At 34.9% G+C, this 18311-nt stretch overlaps 1 protein-coding gene across 4 annotated transcripts in view; it reads left to right on the top strand.

The window, feature by feature from the left end:
* Positions 1 to 18311, top strand: part of LOC135081163 (brain tumor protein) — a 666947-nt gene that overhangs the window by 553032 nt on the left and 95604 nt on the right. For all 4 annotated transcript variants that reach the window (XM_063975901.1, XM_063975902.1, XM_063975900.1 and 1 more), the window contains one exon: positions 6997 to 7072. The gene's annotated coding sequence lies outside the window, so the exon portion shown is untranslated. The remainder of the gene's footprint in view (positions 1 to 6996; positions 7073 to 18311) is intronic.

Genomic DNA, 18311 nt, shown 5'->3' with positions numbered 1-18311 from the left:
TTTTAATCATGTATGTCGGTATTATAAGTGCCAAGAAGTAGGTATATACCTAGGTAAAGGGTTGATATCTACCTAATCTATCTTACACGATAACCAGTAGACCAGTAGTGAATATTATAATGACAATAAAAACAACTTAGACTACCTAGTACCTACAAACTTAGGTTCTAGTTTGAAAGGTTTTAGCGTGAAATGAGGTAATAGGGGGCTGTAGTAAGTTAGACTTAGTATATTTATCTATTAATAATTACTTTAAGTGCATTAAAATCAATAATGAATAAATAAAAATATTTAAAATTTTGCATGTCCATTACTCGCTTGGCCGCGCGTGCCCGCAAAAAGTATTTATGTAGTAATGTTAGGCACCATAGGTACTTACGACTACATAAGGTTTGACCGCTACAGTTTGCAACAGTAGCCAGAAAAAAAATAAAAAAGATTTTTCTCCATACAAATTTTCTTGTCATATTTTTTTTAAGCATGAAAGGCTCGTTTTATCGAAAAATGCATAATGACAAATGTTGATCAGCATTCAAAATGCTATCCAAAACAATTTTTGTTTCGGTGAAATTATGACTTTCGATCGTATGTCCTACCTATTTTTAAATTCAAACTACTGTGCGCCAGTGTTGTCACACATAATTAATCCCACCAAAAACATTCTGTAAAAAACTAGCCAAGTCTCGATGGAGCTGCTTGTTTATCTCTAAAAAGTAATGAAATCTAGACAAAGTCGTGCCAAGTCTATGGTTCTTTACTGCGATTTCTTTTTTATTATAGTTAATGCTGTGTGACTTGGCCGTTGAAGGGTACAAAACCAGGTGCTCCATGACACCATTGCACCAATCTGTTGCCAGAACCACTACCCATTGACGATGGAAAATTGCCACTTGGAAAACGTTGATTTAATAACCAGTGAATTGTAGGCTTAATAAAGCTGCGTATTTCATAATACTTATGCATAATTATTGATTATCTTAACTTAATAAAGATTGTTCAACGGCCAAGTCACACAACATTAACTATAATAAAAAAGAAATCGCAGTAAAGAACCATAGACTTGGCACGACTTTGTCTAGATTTCATTACTTTTTAGAGATAAACAAGCAGCTCCATCGAGACTTGGCTAGTTTTTTACAGAATGTTTTTGGTGGGATTTCACTTCTTTTTGTAGAATGTGGCATAATTATTTAACGTCGTCGTCCTTTAATATTATCGTCATTTTTTTTACGATATTAAACACATCTTTAAAAAGGACAACGAATCAGAATTGATTTAATAATAACTAGAGGGGAAAAAAAATCTGGACACCGCGGTGCAGAAAATCGACGCTCAAAGTGCTAGCGCCATCTAGCGGTGAGCGGTACAGGCGAACACCACGGCGCCGGTGTGGCGCTAGTAGTATTGATTATTATGAATGTGGTGTTACTCCAGATCTTCGATTTTCCTAGTTTTTATAGTTTTCCCTTTATGTGGCCATTAAACCCTAACTCTGTACCAAATTTCAGCTCTCTGAGTTAATGGGAAGTACTAGTTCTATTTTGATGATCATCAGTGAGTGAGTGTCATAAATGCGAAACTTTGCTTTCGCTTAACTTCGGAACTAATTGACCTACAGACTTGAAATTTTGGATTTTAAGTGTGTGATTATAGCTTACTAGATGACGAAAATTTCTGCGTTCTGGTCTTATCTAAAGGTTCTCAAATAGAGGCCTGAAAATGCGGCGAAATGGTTCCAGTAAAGGATGGTACGGCAGTGTTTGCTTCGCGCTCGACTTGGCGGGGGCACTGCCGTGCCCCCAGATTTTTTTGTATCATTAATTTCATTCTGTTTAAGTTTATTTTGAAACAAAGTCACATGTAGTTTTCTTTTAAAAAACACAAATAAATAACTACCAAAGGCTAATTTTAGACACGATCCCGTATTAATAAAAACTTAATATGTTATATTTACTTTAAATAGTGAATTTGGAGGTAGGAAGCCATAGTTCCTTAGTAGTTGAAGTTCCCTTCCACCTTCAGCCTAATCATCAGTTTCCGCCAGGTGTGATGAAGGGCAAGAACTTCCTCGTTGAGAATAAAAACATGTTCTGCCCAGTTACTGCTCTAAATCTGTTCTACGAAATGTAAACTTAGAGGATTCCCAATATTAATTCACTCTAAGAAAGTCAAAAACATGTAACGGAAACTCCGACTTACCACTTTAGTGGACCGATTACAGGAAATAGTGGCCCATTAAGTACATGTTTTTTTGTATTATTATGAATGTTCAGGAAACGGCGCAGTTTTTAAAATGGTTTTGGACCTATGGTAGTTCGTTTTTTTACTTAAACTTTTAAGTTGAAAATTTGATAGTGTTCTGATAAAAGCATATTTTTAATGTTTCTAGCAAAACTTTTATATCTTGAATCAAAGATAGGAAGGTGATTATTTTTTTCAAACATCTGCAATTAATAACAAATCTGTCGAAAAAAAGATATCTGAAAAAAGTCAACCCAAAAAAAAGATAAAAATGTTTAAAGCCTACTAGGTCATAAAATTTTAAAATATCACAAAATTAACTCTATCTCCGAAACTAAGCACAATCGTATTATATACATGGGGGTGATTTAGGTACACCTTGATGTAAGGAATCTAAATTTTTCTTTTAGACCTCACTGTTTTGGCCACCCTGTATAATATTATTATATTTTATATTATACAGGATGTTTGGCGGAAGGTTAGACAAACTTCGTGGGTGTATAGATAAGGTCATTTTAAGAACACAAGTTCGCCCATTTTACCCTAAGTGAGCTACTTTTTTTTTAATTGATGTTTTTATTTATTTTTTTCAAAAATGTGACCTAAAACCTGTTTAAATTTTTTTTCTCGCATGTTTTCAACTGCTTTTTTTATTTGATATTAATATCGAATATGTCTTTAGTCTAATAAAATAAATTTAAAATCCAGATAATGATTGAATAGGTAGTTACGAACCGCCAAAATTTAACAAAAGTACAAACCACGATAGAAATTCTACTTAGAATTCGATTTAAAAAAAAATTTAAGGTGATAATGGATTGCCAATGATCTTAAAAACATCTTTAGTTTCTCTTCTTTACAATGATACATCACAATATGTAGTAATTAGATATTGAAATTCGTCAAAAATTCAAAGTTTAGGGAAGAATATGGAATCAATGGAAGTCAATACCTATAATATATTATATATGTATATATGTATAATATTATATTTATTCTAATCCTAACTATATCCTAACTTTATATAATATGTATATAATATATACAGAGTGTTAGGTAAATGGGTATATGAGCCGACACTAGCCCATGTTAACATGGTCATATAAATGGTATGGTGAAGTCAGAAAATTGATATTCTTCATTTTAATTATTTTAATTTTCATACAAATCGGATTTTATAAAATTTATTTTGTATGAAAATTTAAAAAAATAAAATGATGAAATCAAATTTCTGACTTCACCATACCATTTATATGACCATGTTAACATGGGCTAGTGTCGGATCATATACCCATTTACCTAACACCCTGTATAATATAATCTATATAAATAAAAATGAATTGATGTTCGTTAGTCTGACTAAAACTCGAGAACGGCTAGGCCGATTGAGCTGATTTTGGTTTTAAAATGTTTGTCGCAGTCCAGGGTAGGTCTAAACGGTGAGCAAATACGCGCGCGATATTGTTTTTCTGTGACAGACAAAATTCCACACGGGCGAAGCCGCGGGCGGAAAGCTAGTATATAATAATATTATAAATGCGAAAGCAACTGTCTGTGTGTTACTCTTTTACGCCAAAACTACTGAACGGATTTGTATGAAATTTGGTATACAGATGGTCTAGACCTTGAGAAAGGACATAGGCTACTTTTTATTGCGAAAATTCCACGCGGACGAAGTCGCAAGTAACAGCTGCTCTAGTATTTTATACGTTATTAATAAACATATTGTTACTCATTAAACCTATTCACTAACCTCATCATCATTGTCAATCCGTTTTAATATATGTATAGTGGGGCATGCCGTTTTTTTTAACGATCTCTTCTTTTTTGAAGGGTCAATAAAACAGGTACTTTCAAAATGAATTGAACAAATGGTACTATGCTTAGTCGGAAACCAGTCTTTCCGTCCCGTAGCCGCGATCCATTTTTCTTTTACTATTGCATCTTGTGGGAAACTAGGAAAAAAAAGACATATAAATACTACAAATACACATTAATTAGAATATTTATTTATATATGAGAGTTTTTTTTTTAAATAATGATTAGTATCATTCGTCTGTCCGATATCGATAAGAATCGATTATTGATTAAAGTAGTAGAACGAACAACACTAGTAGCAAAATTTGACAGACGAATGAGAAGTTGCGTGTACAACGAAGTCGAAGCGATGCGCGACAGTGGCGCTTGTTCGTTATACATCGCCTCTTAACACATAACGTCAGATCAAACGCTCAAAACAAACCCGGCAATGTATCGTAAAAATTTTTTTAATGGTAAGTTATAGGTTTTTAGGTACATTCTAGAAACCACAGCTTGGAATACTTAAAAAAATGTTTTAAAATGAATTAACACTTAATATAATATTAAAATAACTTACCCGTGATAGGAAATATGTCCTTGCCTTTGGGAGCTCGAAGTTTTTGGCTTATTGCAATTTATTATCACACATTGAGGCATTTTTCTAGTTTTCGCGGCCGTCCGCATGCAACAACAGACGCGCGTGGACTGTAAGCAGCGGCAGCTCCTTCCGATGATTTATCGGGACCGGGACACGCGAAGTAGGTGCATTCGCGTTATCTAGGTATATCTATATCTGTGGGAGCCAGCCAGTTGAAAATGGATTTCATTGAAGAAACACTGTTGTTGCATTTACTCCGTCGTCGTCGACGAAAGAGAAAGAACCGGTCATTGTGGGTTTAAGAAATGTTATTGAATAGAGAACGAGACTACACACACCGACGCCCATGCTCTATTTTTTAATGTTTTATTATGGTAGCCTTCTAAATTCGAGTTCCATATTATTTCATTGTTTTTGACAGCACTAATTTTTTAGCAATTCCGAATCAATTTGTTCGGAACTCATTAGGTGTGCGTGTAAGCTCCTGGACTACTGACAGTTGACCTTCAAAATGGCGGAGGCGGCTAGCTGTCGCCACCTGCCGGCGGCAGCCGCGAACGCGTCGACAGCACGTCGGCAGCATGTCGACAGCTAGCCGTCGCCTTCTGACGTCGACTGCAGTTACATGCGTCGACAGCAAAATGCTGTTCGTGTGTAAGAGCTCTAATACTGTAAAGTTTCATCAAAATCCGTTCAGTAATTTTTGCGTGAGAGTTACAAACATCCAGACATCCAAACTTTCGCATTTATAATATTATGTAGTAGGAAGTAGGATAGTACTATTCTGTCCCAAAACACCCGACACAATTTTTTTTTCTGTTTTTAAGTCAAGTCTAGCTTGGTCGTGAAACGTTGTTGTTTTTAGTAAATAGAAAAAACAATTAGCACCTTAAATAATGTAAAAACATTTCGTAGCAAATTTTTAAAGGTAGCTTTTTTACTGAAATAAAAAAAACATTGACATTACTGATTATGTTATTTTCCATATCCTTTTAAAAATGCCTTTGACGTGTCATGCATTAACTTAATACTTATCTCAAATTCTTGTTCCTTGGCTTATCTTACCACTACCGTAGTAAAAACACCTCAAATGCAGGTAGTTTTACCCACATGTCTTGGGATAAATGCCAGATTCTGGGTAAAACTGAGGCTATACCACGTGCGTGTCAAAACGTGTAGGGACAGGACATTACTGCTCGTATTTTGACGTGAGTAAAAAACGGCCAAGTGTGAGTCGGATTCACACATGAAAGATTCGTGATAAATTTTGAAAATAGCTTATTTATTTATTATTTTTTAAAAGGTACATAAGTGATTGGAATGTCTACTACATAAACAGATAGAGACGGGCTGTCTGACAATATCTTCCACCAACAATACGATGTAAATAGGCACTTAGACACATAGAATGTGCCTACATAGACTACGACATACCTACTTACTCTGGAACTATTTATCTATTCAACATCATATGAGATTGCTTTCAAATACTTGCCTATAAATTATATTGACGTACAATGTAGTACTCTATAGAAACCGACAGTAAAAGACAGACTTGAAATCCACACTTCATGTTGTGGTCTTTGTCTATGACCAAAGCATCCCTAAACAGTCACACTCACAACCCTAGAAAAAACCGTCTATTCCACATTCGTTAGAACATTCCTGTTGAATCACGTACAGTCGCGACTATTCACACTTGTTCTATTCAATTTTAAACCATATATCAAAGGCTCAAGAGCTACCGTCTCTGGGCTACCAGTTGCTACCTGCAGCCGTCTTTTCTTTTTTTCCATGCTCAAGGCCAAGGCGGTTATTCGAATTACGAACGGATAATACGTGCCAGTTCGCTGCCGTAATAATAATAACGTTATTTTTTCTTTCATTAACCGTTACAGATTAACGTTATTAGATTATCCGTAAATAAATAGATGGCCAATTTGGATCAGAAAGAAATACTTTTATTATCATTGATGATATAATTTAGTAGGTACGTTATTTGAGTTTTATTTTCGCCAAGGTCGGATCGGATCGCGCACTGAATACTGATATTATGGAAATTAACGTTACTTTATATTCGATAAGGAACTGCTTGAAGTACTTAGCCTCTTTTCTGTTGTTGGAAAACAATAATTAGGGGGGAATTATCGGGACACCCACTTGTTGTCGTAAATCAATTCTTCGCATGATCAGAATATTATAAAGATTTAACAATATTGTTAAATATTATAACATTAGTTAAATAAATAGTATTGTCTACTGGGCTCTGCGAGTCGAAATCTTTGGAAATTGTCTTTTTAAGTTGCTTAACCATTAGGAAGGTGTATTAATTTTAATATTTCGTTCTTTTGTTTCAGTTGTGAAAAGTGACTGAAGGACGAGGCGCGCTGGCCGCCCATCATGCATTAGATATCGCTCAAACGATATCGAAACGTAAGTATTTCATACACTTAACGGCCAGTTTAACCAAATACAGACAGTTTCTGAAAGTTTTTTAACAAATAATGAAAAATAACACAATATTGATTGATCTAACGTAATAATATTGTCGTGTGATTCCGGCAGAGTAGAATAGAACCACATCAAATCACTCTTCCCGTGGGTTTTATGGGAGTAAATAGGAGACACTAGGCCTCACTTCTTCTGGTTAATAAGACAAATGTATTGGTGATTTGATTAATCATAATGATGATTGACGAATAAAGAAGAATGAAAGAACAAATAAAGATTGATTATGTATTTTTTTGCTTTCGACATTAGTACCACTGTTATGACGTATTGAAACCTCAAGCAGACAATGGTAAACCACATAATTTTTACCTTTATTGTCTTTAGTGACCATGAAAGTTACAGCCATACGCGTTTACCATCATCCCACATATTGCCCCTGCCACGACAGATTAGTTCAACCCAAAGCTTAGATTAACTGACAAATACTGTATCTCATGTTGATAGCCCAATAAATAAATTGGATTTTGTCAAAAGTGTCAATCAGTCAGATATTTGACAAGGGACTTATATTACGTTTTACGTTTTAATTACATAAGCCGGTAATTAATTAAAGTATAAACATCGTTCGAGTTTGTGAGTTTAGCGAAGTTTTCAGGTTCTATCGTTTTATCTTATTAATTGCATTTTGACGTTACGAACCCATAGCGAGTTTTAACCGTAATTTAACCGAGTTCAAAGAGGAGGTTTTGTTTTATGTTGTGCATAAGTTGATTAATGTAATACACAAATATACCCAAAAACAAAACAAGGACAAATTTTAATATCTTTCCTAAAACTTAGTAATAAATCAAATGTTTTCCTTCCTTCGCATTGGTTTTTCAATACTTAGAATAACGATAACTTAATATTCTGATCAGTCTGACCACACTATTGTTACGTTTTTCAATATTAAAAGTTCTTAGGGACTCCTTGAAATACAAACACATCATTTATTTAAACCCAGATTTTACGAAAAATCTACTTCTTATTTTATACATAGGTCATCGTAAATACCTTGGATTTTTTCCAATAATTACCTACTATTAATAATTTTCATGCTTTAATTCTTAATTCCCCTTTCAAATTGATATCGAGCACTGACATCTCAAAATTAATAATTAAAAGGTACAATTATGTAACCTCACTTAATTGCTTCTACGCACTATTTGATTAAGTTTCGAATTATCTTTTTTGTACCCATAAAAGTCTGACTTACCGCAAAGCACCTTTCATCCAGTCAACGGTCTGTTTATTTTCCATCCCGCTCACACACAACCCAAAGAATCCAGAGTTTTGCTTAATTAGATTTCATATTCTGAACAAGAATTTTCCATTTCTACCCCACATTGTTTAGGAAATTCAACAGTAATAATAATTTATTCAAACAAAATTTCGGGTTTTCATGTTTGTTTAGGCTTTGATTGCATAATTAATACCAACTTCGCCGCCGCTCAAGTTTGTACTCTAATTTGATAAGAGGAAGGTCTGTTTTCCGTTGGTGTTTCCAGTTAAATGGGTAACTCGATATATGAGACGGATTTCGCATGATTAAGTTCTTAATTGACGTCTTTTGTCGCTGAATGTACTTTTATTTTATCTGTCTATGAATTTTGAAATTGAATTATACTGTTCTTATCTCGGTTTCTTTTGAGATGTTTGAGAGACGCGTGCAGAACTTTGCGGCGCACAAATTAATTTAAGTAAGTTTGTTACCACATTGAAGATGTAGGAATATTTTTCGGAGAAATTACTCGTTACTTATACGATCGATTAGACGCTGTCTAGCTTTACTTTTCTTCGGGGTAGGGTACAGTACACAACACATGTACTTACTTTTACTACTTAAAAATTGTATTTTATTTAAAAATATCGTCTGTGAAAGTTGGCAATATCTAATCGAACCCTGTAAATACAACGTTTCCAAACTTACTAATAACTTAGACATCTACCTACTAACACAGAAATACTCGTTCGTATACCAAATCTTTGCGAGCCAAATCTTAAGGCGATTAGAGTCCTCAATGACCTTGGGCGTTTGACCTTCACGCCGCGCCAAACACCCGCGCACCCCGCACGAAAACTCCGATTTGACACCGATCAAAATTACACGGGCATAGGTAGATACAGAATAGAAGCTCTTTTTTCATGACATTACTGCCTATTATTTTAAACTTGAATTGATGAACCTTGATGTTGGTGTCATTTAACTCAGGCGTAAAGGTATTTAATAAAAATAACACAATCCATGGATATTTTTTTTAATTTTTTCGTAAATTTTCTAATGTTTTTGTCGGTTCAGCCGTTCTCGAAATTTGAACATGTAATATGTAGGTAACTTCGGGTGGAATCTTGCAAGCTGAATTTGTTAGACCAACTTCCTGATGACAACTGTAGGTATTGGAACACATAGTAGTATTGTCTATGGTTTAAAAAAGCAAATGTTTCTTCTTTTGTCTATTGTCATTCTCTTTATGTCACTTATGAAGAATAAACTGAAAATGTGTTTAATCTCGTCTTTTTATTAGAAATCCTTCAACAACTGATTGAGTTAAAATTTTGGATATACATGTAATTCGGATGACAATGCAATATTGTGATGACATGGAGTCGATCTGATGATAGAGCTGGAATGCCAGTGGCCCCATAGCAACTCCGGGATTAAACGATTTCATCGAGTTTAGGCTCGTTTGATTTGTATTTATTTATTTATATAAATATAAGTAAGTAATATTATGTAAGTAAGCTACTTTAAAAATCACGAGTACCTACAACTCTCAAAGGCAAACAGGGTCTGATGATGGAGCTGGAATGTGGCCGTAGGAATAGGCTAGTCTCTTAAAAAAAAAACTTTTAGTCCGTCAATTACACTATCAAAAAATATTGGACACGGGATATTTTTATTTGTCAACAAACAAGTAATTACGAAGTTATGATGCGATGAAATTCCGCGTGACGTCACAAATCGCAACAATTTTAATCACGCCTATCTCTTTAAATTTTCATTAGTTGAAAAAAGTGAAAAATACGTTTAAAGTATTTTTTTGGTAAGTTGACCGACGGACTAATTCAAACTCTTGCTTTACCCAGGAAACATCCCTATTCTTCGAAATTATTACGAGCTACATAACGAAAAATCTTTGCTACTACGCCGCAGCAAATTCCGCATCATAAATAAAAAAATAAATCAAAAGAAAAACCCTTTTTTTTAAAACAAGTTTTTGTATGCTAATAATTTTAGTTTCATGACATGCTCCCAAAATTCATCGTCTTATAAGAGAATTTCAGTTTTTATCGACGAAACTTTTTAATTATTATAGCCTTTAGGTACGTTTCATGGTTAGGTAATTTAGGGAAGTTTATTTGCACTTAACATGAAAAATATGGTATCAATGTACTGTGTACCTATGCACCTTCAGTGACAACAACAAGGTCTATTGAGTACCTATAGTCTGCTAAATGCATGAAATAAATTAATTTTCACCAAAAATTAAAACCAACTCCAAAACGAATCACCAAAAGGTAGGCTGTCACCGACTCCGAAAATATCAATCATAATATACGGGCATTTGTAATCAGTATCCACATTTTTTAATAAGCTCTATATTTTAATAAGCTACAATTTATCAATACCACTTTATCTATTTTTTTTTAACTGTGGTATTTTCGCGAAGAAACATATTGAAAATCTAATTCTAAATGGCCCATTTGCGCCAAGCCTAAGTAAGAAAAATAAAAAATTGTTTTCTTCACGTAAATCGATTAAGTTACTGATTCTGACTCGCTCCTAATTTGGACACTGATTGCAAAGGCCTAGTAAATAAATAACAGAATATACTTTCAACTTTTACTTTTCTAGTGCCGTTTTTTTTGGAGTCGACTTTTTTACACTAATAGATTCTATTTAGGTAGATAATAGCGTCCGAGCATGCCTTAATTCAATCGTATCGTCTGACTGAACGTGCTCTATGAACAACTCTGACATAAAAACTATTGTCAAACAAAGACTAGGTTGCACCATCTTATTTTAAATTTGACAAAAGTCAAAAATCTGTCAAACTCCATACAAAAAAACACCGGTTATCGCCAAAGCTACGGTCAAAGTTAGGTAACGTCAGGTGGTGCAACTCAACAAAAGAAAAAAATCATTTTGATCGCTAATGTCAGTTTGCAGCGAGTGACACAACCTCCCCGTCTGAAGGCCAGCGGCCGACTGCCGCCCGCACCCCGCGAAGGCCCCCTCAACAGCAAAACGTTCGGAATTTATCAAAAGTAAAATTTATGAATGAAAGTAATGTTCGATTGAAAAACGCAACGTGTCATTTAAAGATTAAAGAATTCCTAATCTATTCGTGCAAAAATCTTTTAAATTAACATAGCCGTTTTGGAGGAGTAGGGAATTTAAGTAAAAAATCGATGTCCCGTATTTATTTTTTTAATCCAAAACAAAGAGACGTAGCGAAAATTCAAACGTCACAAATGTAGTCCTTGAACTGTTGTATAACATATATTTTTTTCAACAATTTCTGTCCAGCAGTAAAAGAGGAGTAGGCTTTACAAAATGCCCATTTGACGCGGATTGAGGACTCTAATCGCCTTAAACGCCTGTTTTCATACGAAGTATTTTTATGTCCCTCATATCCATCAGATTCCTCCTACAAAAAGTAATGATACGACACCATTTCATTCATAATTCATACACGACAAGACGTTTCTCTAACATTTTCTTGCTTTTTAAAGTACAGATAAACAAAAGAGGCTTTGATTAAATTTAAAAAATATGGCCAGTTATGTATTTTGAGAATGCTCGTAAACTTTATCCAAATAGAGATGATGTTTCAAGACATTCTTTTTAAAGCAATATAACACTTTTATTCTCGGCTTCAAAAGGTTCCGATTATAGTATTCGGGAAAGATGGTATCAATTTGAGTAAGCAAAGATTTTTTTAAATCAAATTATTTTCATTTGCTTTTTGAAGTTATATGTAGAGATAAAAACGTTAATAATTCTACGAAAAGTTATACCTAGTAAAATAGATACTAAGAATTCAATTAGCAAGTTTGCAGCTTAGCACACAACTAACTATAATACATACCTAACTCCATCTTCGACTGTACATGGGAAGTTCGCGAAGATCCATGTAATTCAAATATTCATCTCTCGCGCACTGAATTTATTATAAATCGTGGTTCAACTTCGCCAGTTTGCAAGTTAAATGCGTTATAGTTTATAACTCCGGGGATTAATTTTTAATAACTTGTCTTCGCTCATTAGGAATATGATTTAAAGCAGTCGCGCGTCTTGACGCTAAGCCCCGGGAGGTTCGAGTACGCTTCAGATTTGTACACAGAGGCGGAATAAGGGGGCTACTTCCGTATTTTTAGGGTTCCATAGCCAAATGGCAAAAAACGGAACCCTTATAGATTCGTCATGTCTGTCTGTCTGTCTGTCTGTCTGTCTGTCTGTCTGTCCGTCCGTCCGTCCGTCCGTCCGTCCGTCTGTCCGTCCGTATGTCACAGCCATTTTTTTCCGAAACTATAAGAGCTATACTGTTGAAACTTGATAAGTAGATGTATTCTGTAAACCGCATTAAGATTTTGACGCAAAAATAAAAAAATAATAATAAATATTGGGGGCTCCCCATACTTAGAACTGAAACTCAAAAAAATTTTTTTCATCAAACACAGACGTGTGGGGTATCTATGGATAGGTCTTCAAAAATGATATCGAGGTTTCTAAAATACTTTTTTTCTAAACCGAATAGTTTGCGTGACAGACGCTTCCAAAGTGGAAAAAAGTTGGTCCCCCCCCCCCCCCTCTAACTTCTAAAATAAGAAAATGAAAAATCTAAAAAAACATATGATGTACATTACTATAAAAACTACCAACGAAAATTGTTTTGAACGAGATCTAGTAAGTAGTTTTTTTTAATACCTCGTAAATCGTAAACCGCTTATTACCACGTAATCTTTCATACAAATAACTTAAATTAAAAAAAAAATTTTTTCATAAATCAATGGTACGGAACCCTTTGTGCGTGAGTCCGACACGCACTTGGCCGGTTTTTTTTTTATAGTTCTTGCAACTCACGAAGGCGAGTAAGCTTTACTTGTGTGTGTACGTGTACGTACATGCACATAACGATAGTGTAATTAGTCTATCGAAACTTTTGAAAAACGAACAGTAGCGAGCCACCACACGTGTAAAGCTCACTCGCCTTCGTGAATTGAAACAACTATAATGAGAAGAAAAAAAGTAATTGTGGAGTTTTTTGTCACGCACAGAGTGAAAGGGCAGGACCGCGCAGACAGGACAACAGATCTTCAGACTTTTTTTTCCTGAAAATAGCATCTAATATAATCAACAGCTCTTCAGAGTTTTTTTCTGCAAAATGATATTTACTACAACTATACAATAAGGTGCCTCTTGGCATAGTAACGTCATAGCAACGTCATAGCAACGTGTGCTGTTGTCCGTACTTAAAAGTTAGACACAAGGTCCAACTTTACTGATAATTTTTAGGCCCGTATCATAAAACGACACTCGAGTATTAATGTACACCCAAGAGTTGATTCAAACCTGATGTAAAGATTTAAATTCAACCGATCCCAGGATTTAATATAGGTAAATAATCAAGCATCAGAGATAGTTATGCTTAAGTTTGGCTCAAGTTTTGTTGTTTATTCGAATTTAACTCCTACCTATCCGCATTCGTATTCAAAGGGATGTTAAATAATCATTACCTCCAATTATTCGAAGTTATGTGGCATTATTATAAGGGGAAGTAGAACAGTCCTTGACCCCTTCAGGTCCCAAAAAACTAACAATATGACCCTAGTTGCGCCCCTGTGCGTAACTCCATCTAGCGGGCGTGTAAGGAGGCTTAGCGCTCTTCACATAATTGAGTAAGTATTCTCTCATGATACGAAGCTTAGCTTAATATGAAGGAATTACTTTAACTTGAGTGTTAGGAATGAATGTTGTAAACAATGCCAATGTTTTACAATTTGGTTTCTACATAACTATTTGGATTATGAAGTCTGGCCCTTAACTCAGTCTGTGCTTGAGTTTATTCTTGGGACGTGAAACGTCAGCGAGACTTCAAATGTGCTTCAGATTCGTATGCTCTGGCACGTCATCCTACTAATATTATAAATGCGAAAGTTTGGATGTCTGGATGTTTGTTACTCTTTCACGCAAAAACTACTGAACGGATTTAGATGAAACTTTACAGTATTATTGTTTATAACCTAGAATAACATATAATCATAATCATTTATTGCTTCATAAGTGTACATAGATGGTGATCTTAAACTAAAAATCTCAACTTATGACCCTGTAAGGATATTGCAAATCTTGTATCGTACATTACTAAATATTCTACAATAGTTAGTCGTACCCACATATTTATTACTATTGATAAATTATACAATTAATTATTTATACAAGGTGTTAGGTAAATGGATATATGAGCCGACACTAGCCCATGTTAGCATGGGCATATAAATGGTATGGTGAAGTCAGAAAATTGATATCTTCATTTTAATTATTTAAATTTTCATACAAATCGGATTTTATACAATTTCTTTTGTATGAAAATTTAAAAAAATTAAATGATGATATCAAATTTCTGACTTCGCCATACCATTTATATGCCCATGTTAACATGGGCTAGTGTCGACTCATATACCCATTTACCTAACACCCTGTATAAAATTTTATTACAATTAAAATACAATAATGTTTCTCCATAAAATTATCACTTCACGGGATTTATTGCAACAATACACGAGGGAGGGTAAATATTATTTACCGTTAAAATAGATATTGTTGCAATAAATCCCGTGAAGTGATAATTTTATAGTAAAAAATGCAACATAATAGTTTAAAATGTTTCTCCATACTAATAATAGGCTATAAGTAATTTATGACGATCTCCGACAAACTAAATTTCACGCGGGTGAGGCCGCGGGCAAAGCTAGTACTTAAAATGTCAATGTCACCCCTCCCGTGTTGCACCCACACCTAAGTTATAGTTTTCAATCAAAACGTAAGTAGCATCACTAAGGCGGTTATCACACTGCGCCGCGCTCCGCGACGACAGATTTAATCCTTGTATGCAAGTACCTCAGTTTGTATAGAAAACACGCGCGGCACTTCACACTGACAACGCGTCCACGCGCGTGATTTTTTATATGAAAATCACGCGCTCCGCGGCGCAGTGTGATAACCGCCTAAAGGCCTTGTTTCAAACATTAAGCCGCAGTCACACCGTCGCTTTGTGTCCAGACTGGGCCGTAATCCTGGCTTCTGGCCCCGACTCCTGGGATTAATCATCATCACAGATACAGACGGACTTTAAATGACTGATACACCGCAAATGGGAGTGGATAGTTAGTAACGCCCGTATTCTCAAACGATGCTTAAGTGAAGCAGCAAATCAAACGCACAGCGTTGAATAGAGCTCTGTGATTGGTTCGTGGGTGAGTCACTCATAGTAGGTAATGTTTGTGAATACGGGCGTAAGTCAACAGCAAAGGCACATTTTTCAGAGTTAAATGACTGATATATCGCAAATGGCAATAGTGAAGTAGTCGGGGCTCGATAGTAAGTCCACTGCAATGGCACATTATTAGTAAGCAATCTCTTTCAGACCGGGATGTGAAATTACGAATGTGACAGGGACAAACGCGCTTCATAAGTTTGTAATTTCATGGATTTGGTCACTATTTTAAACAAGAATTGAAATAAATAACGAATTAAAGATAAGACATTAACAGTTCATAATGTTTTCTAATTAATATTGTTAATTTATCAATTTACAACGTAGGTTATTGGCACTAAAAATAATAAGTTCTCTCACTTATAGCCAATGCGATCTTTTATCACTTCAAAATATCCAATGGGCATTGTAACGGCATCCATTAATCACCTCTTATACAGCATATGAACCTAAACTGCGGTATCTTATGTAGTTTGTAATAGGTACTATTTTCCAACAAATATGTCTGTCTGTACAGTCAGCCAACTGTTGACTGTGGGGAGAAAGGAGGGAGGGATTGGGGGTATTCCCCCCAATTTAACATTTGACTTGAACATCTTGATCGACGCACAATTGAACAATCGCAGTGGATCTTACTTCGGTTGAAGGCGCGATATAATTTTGAGATGATAAAATATACGTTTACTTTCTGGATGAATATTTTTACGTTTTATAAGAAAGTGGCAATATTTTAAATCTAAAATAACTTAAAAAAATCTAACTGCGCCTAAGTTGGAAATCGAAGATCCCACCCACCCACGATCGATGTTTACACCCGTATTCACAAACGATGCTTGCAAGTGAAGCAGAAAGTCGAAAGCACAGCGTTGAATAGGGCTCTGTGATTGGTTCGTGTGTCACCCTGTGCGTTCACGCACACTGTGAGATACGGGCGTTAGATAGAGAGGCTACTATTAACGTTAAAAAAATGTAATAACTATCTAATTAAGTTGTCATTAATGTTTAGAAAAATAATGAATTTTAACTTGCTAAGCCTGTTTTAAAATGTGCAGGTGCTTGCTAAAGTCAAAAGCTCCGCCGATCAATAAAAATACTGTTTTAATACTTCACTTTCTCAGCTATTAAACCATTAATTAAAGCAAAATTGAACTTATTTTATCTGCATTAAGAATCAAATCTCTACATTTATATTCCACTGACGCGACCATCCGCCGAGTGACAGTCCTTAAAATCTCAACTCTCATTAAGGCAAGCTCATTCGACGCTCAACCATAAATTACGTTCTACTCGCGACGCCATAACCGAAGTTAATTCGGAATTAATTATACTCTTGTTTACACAGCTCTGTTCTGGTGCTCGTGATAAACGCGATTGGCCGATTAATTAATATTTTAATTTTGAACAAATATGCCGTAATGAGAATAAAGCGAGTGTTATAAAATATGGTCGTCATTTTAAATTGGTTTAAAAAAGCAAATTTAGTATTTTTTACAGATATTACAGCGGAAACCGCGGCTTTTACTTTAGCAGGACTTTTAGAGATTTTTCGCGCGGAATATAAGTTTATTTATTTGTATTAAGAAACAAAGCTATACAATATTACATAGGTAAATGATAAACATTCAATCAAAATAATTAGATTATTAATTAATTCCACATGAATACAGTGTACTCAGTTATCTAAGTATAAGTATAAACATTTCGTATCTTCAATTGATGGAATTCTTGTTTCCTTTTACAATTAAATCCAATCTACCTACCTGTCGCACCAATAAGTCCTCTCCGGTGCCCCAGAGTCTTACAGCACGTTCTCTTTTAAGTGCTCCTGAGCGGCACACATTCGCGGCGAACGCCGAACGCCTCCGAAATGGCGTTTTAAATAAATGTTTACTAGTGATGCGCGGATTTTCCAGAGTAGGCACTTAGTATCGATTGTACAGTTCTTAACAGAAGTACTTAATAGGAAAAATTACACACATTTTAAAATAAATACTTACGAATAAAAGGCCCCTTTCTACTGGCTGTCAAAGGGGAAAAGCGATAATAGATTTGATACGAATAATTACGAAAATGTTTTGATTGTGCTGCTTATGTGGCTAAAGTTTTTTTTGTAATTTAGGCTATCAATTAATCGTGAAAATGCCTGCAAACTGAAATAGGAAACAAGCACTGAGTTTCGTTCTTAGCACCTTAAGATGTTGACGTCTCATTTGTACAGATTTTTTTTCTGCAATTTGATCATTTATCCGTCCTGACTTCATATATTACACATGCTACACGCACGTCACTACTGCTTACGTATCCAGTACTTCTGAAAGGTAGAATTGTAGACACTCCTAATGCTCCCTCGTCTGTTTTCCCAAAGAATTGTATTTCATTTTAGAATACGTCTCATAAAGTGCACTTCAATTGTTTTGTTCTGTTTTTCATTTGTTATTTTCTTAGCGCTGAACGTGCTGCTGCATAGACAGTGGCAGGTTTCACAGCGATTGATTACTTGTGAATTGTTTGCGACTCAAGTAGTTAAATGGAAAACGAAAGTGACAACAGAAGCTTTTAAAAGGCTATTCCCGTGTGTCTAATATAGCTTTAAAGGCATCAATTTATTTATTAAACTTTCGTACTCAGTAACATATTAGGTACTCTGTTCATATTCTTATTAGTGGCAGTTAAACCCTAAA

This window comes from Ostrinia nubilalis, chromosome 19 (genome assembly GCF_963855985.1).
Source record: "Ostrinia nubilalis chromosome 19, ilOstNubi1.1, whole genome shotgun sequence".
Taxonomy (NCBI): Eukaryota; Metazoa; Arthropoda; class Insecta; order Lepidoptera; family Crambidae; genus Ostrinia; species Ostrinia nubilalis.
Note: the sequence above shows the minus strand (reverse complement) of the source record. Positions and strands in the feature narration are given on the sequence as shown.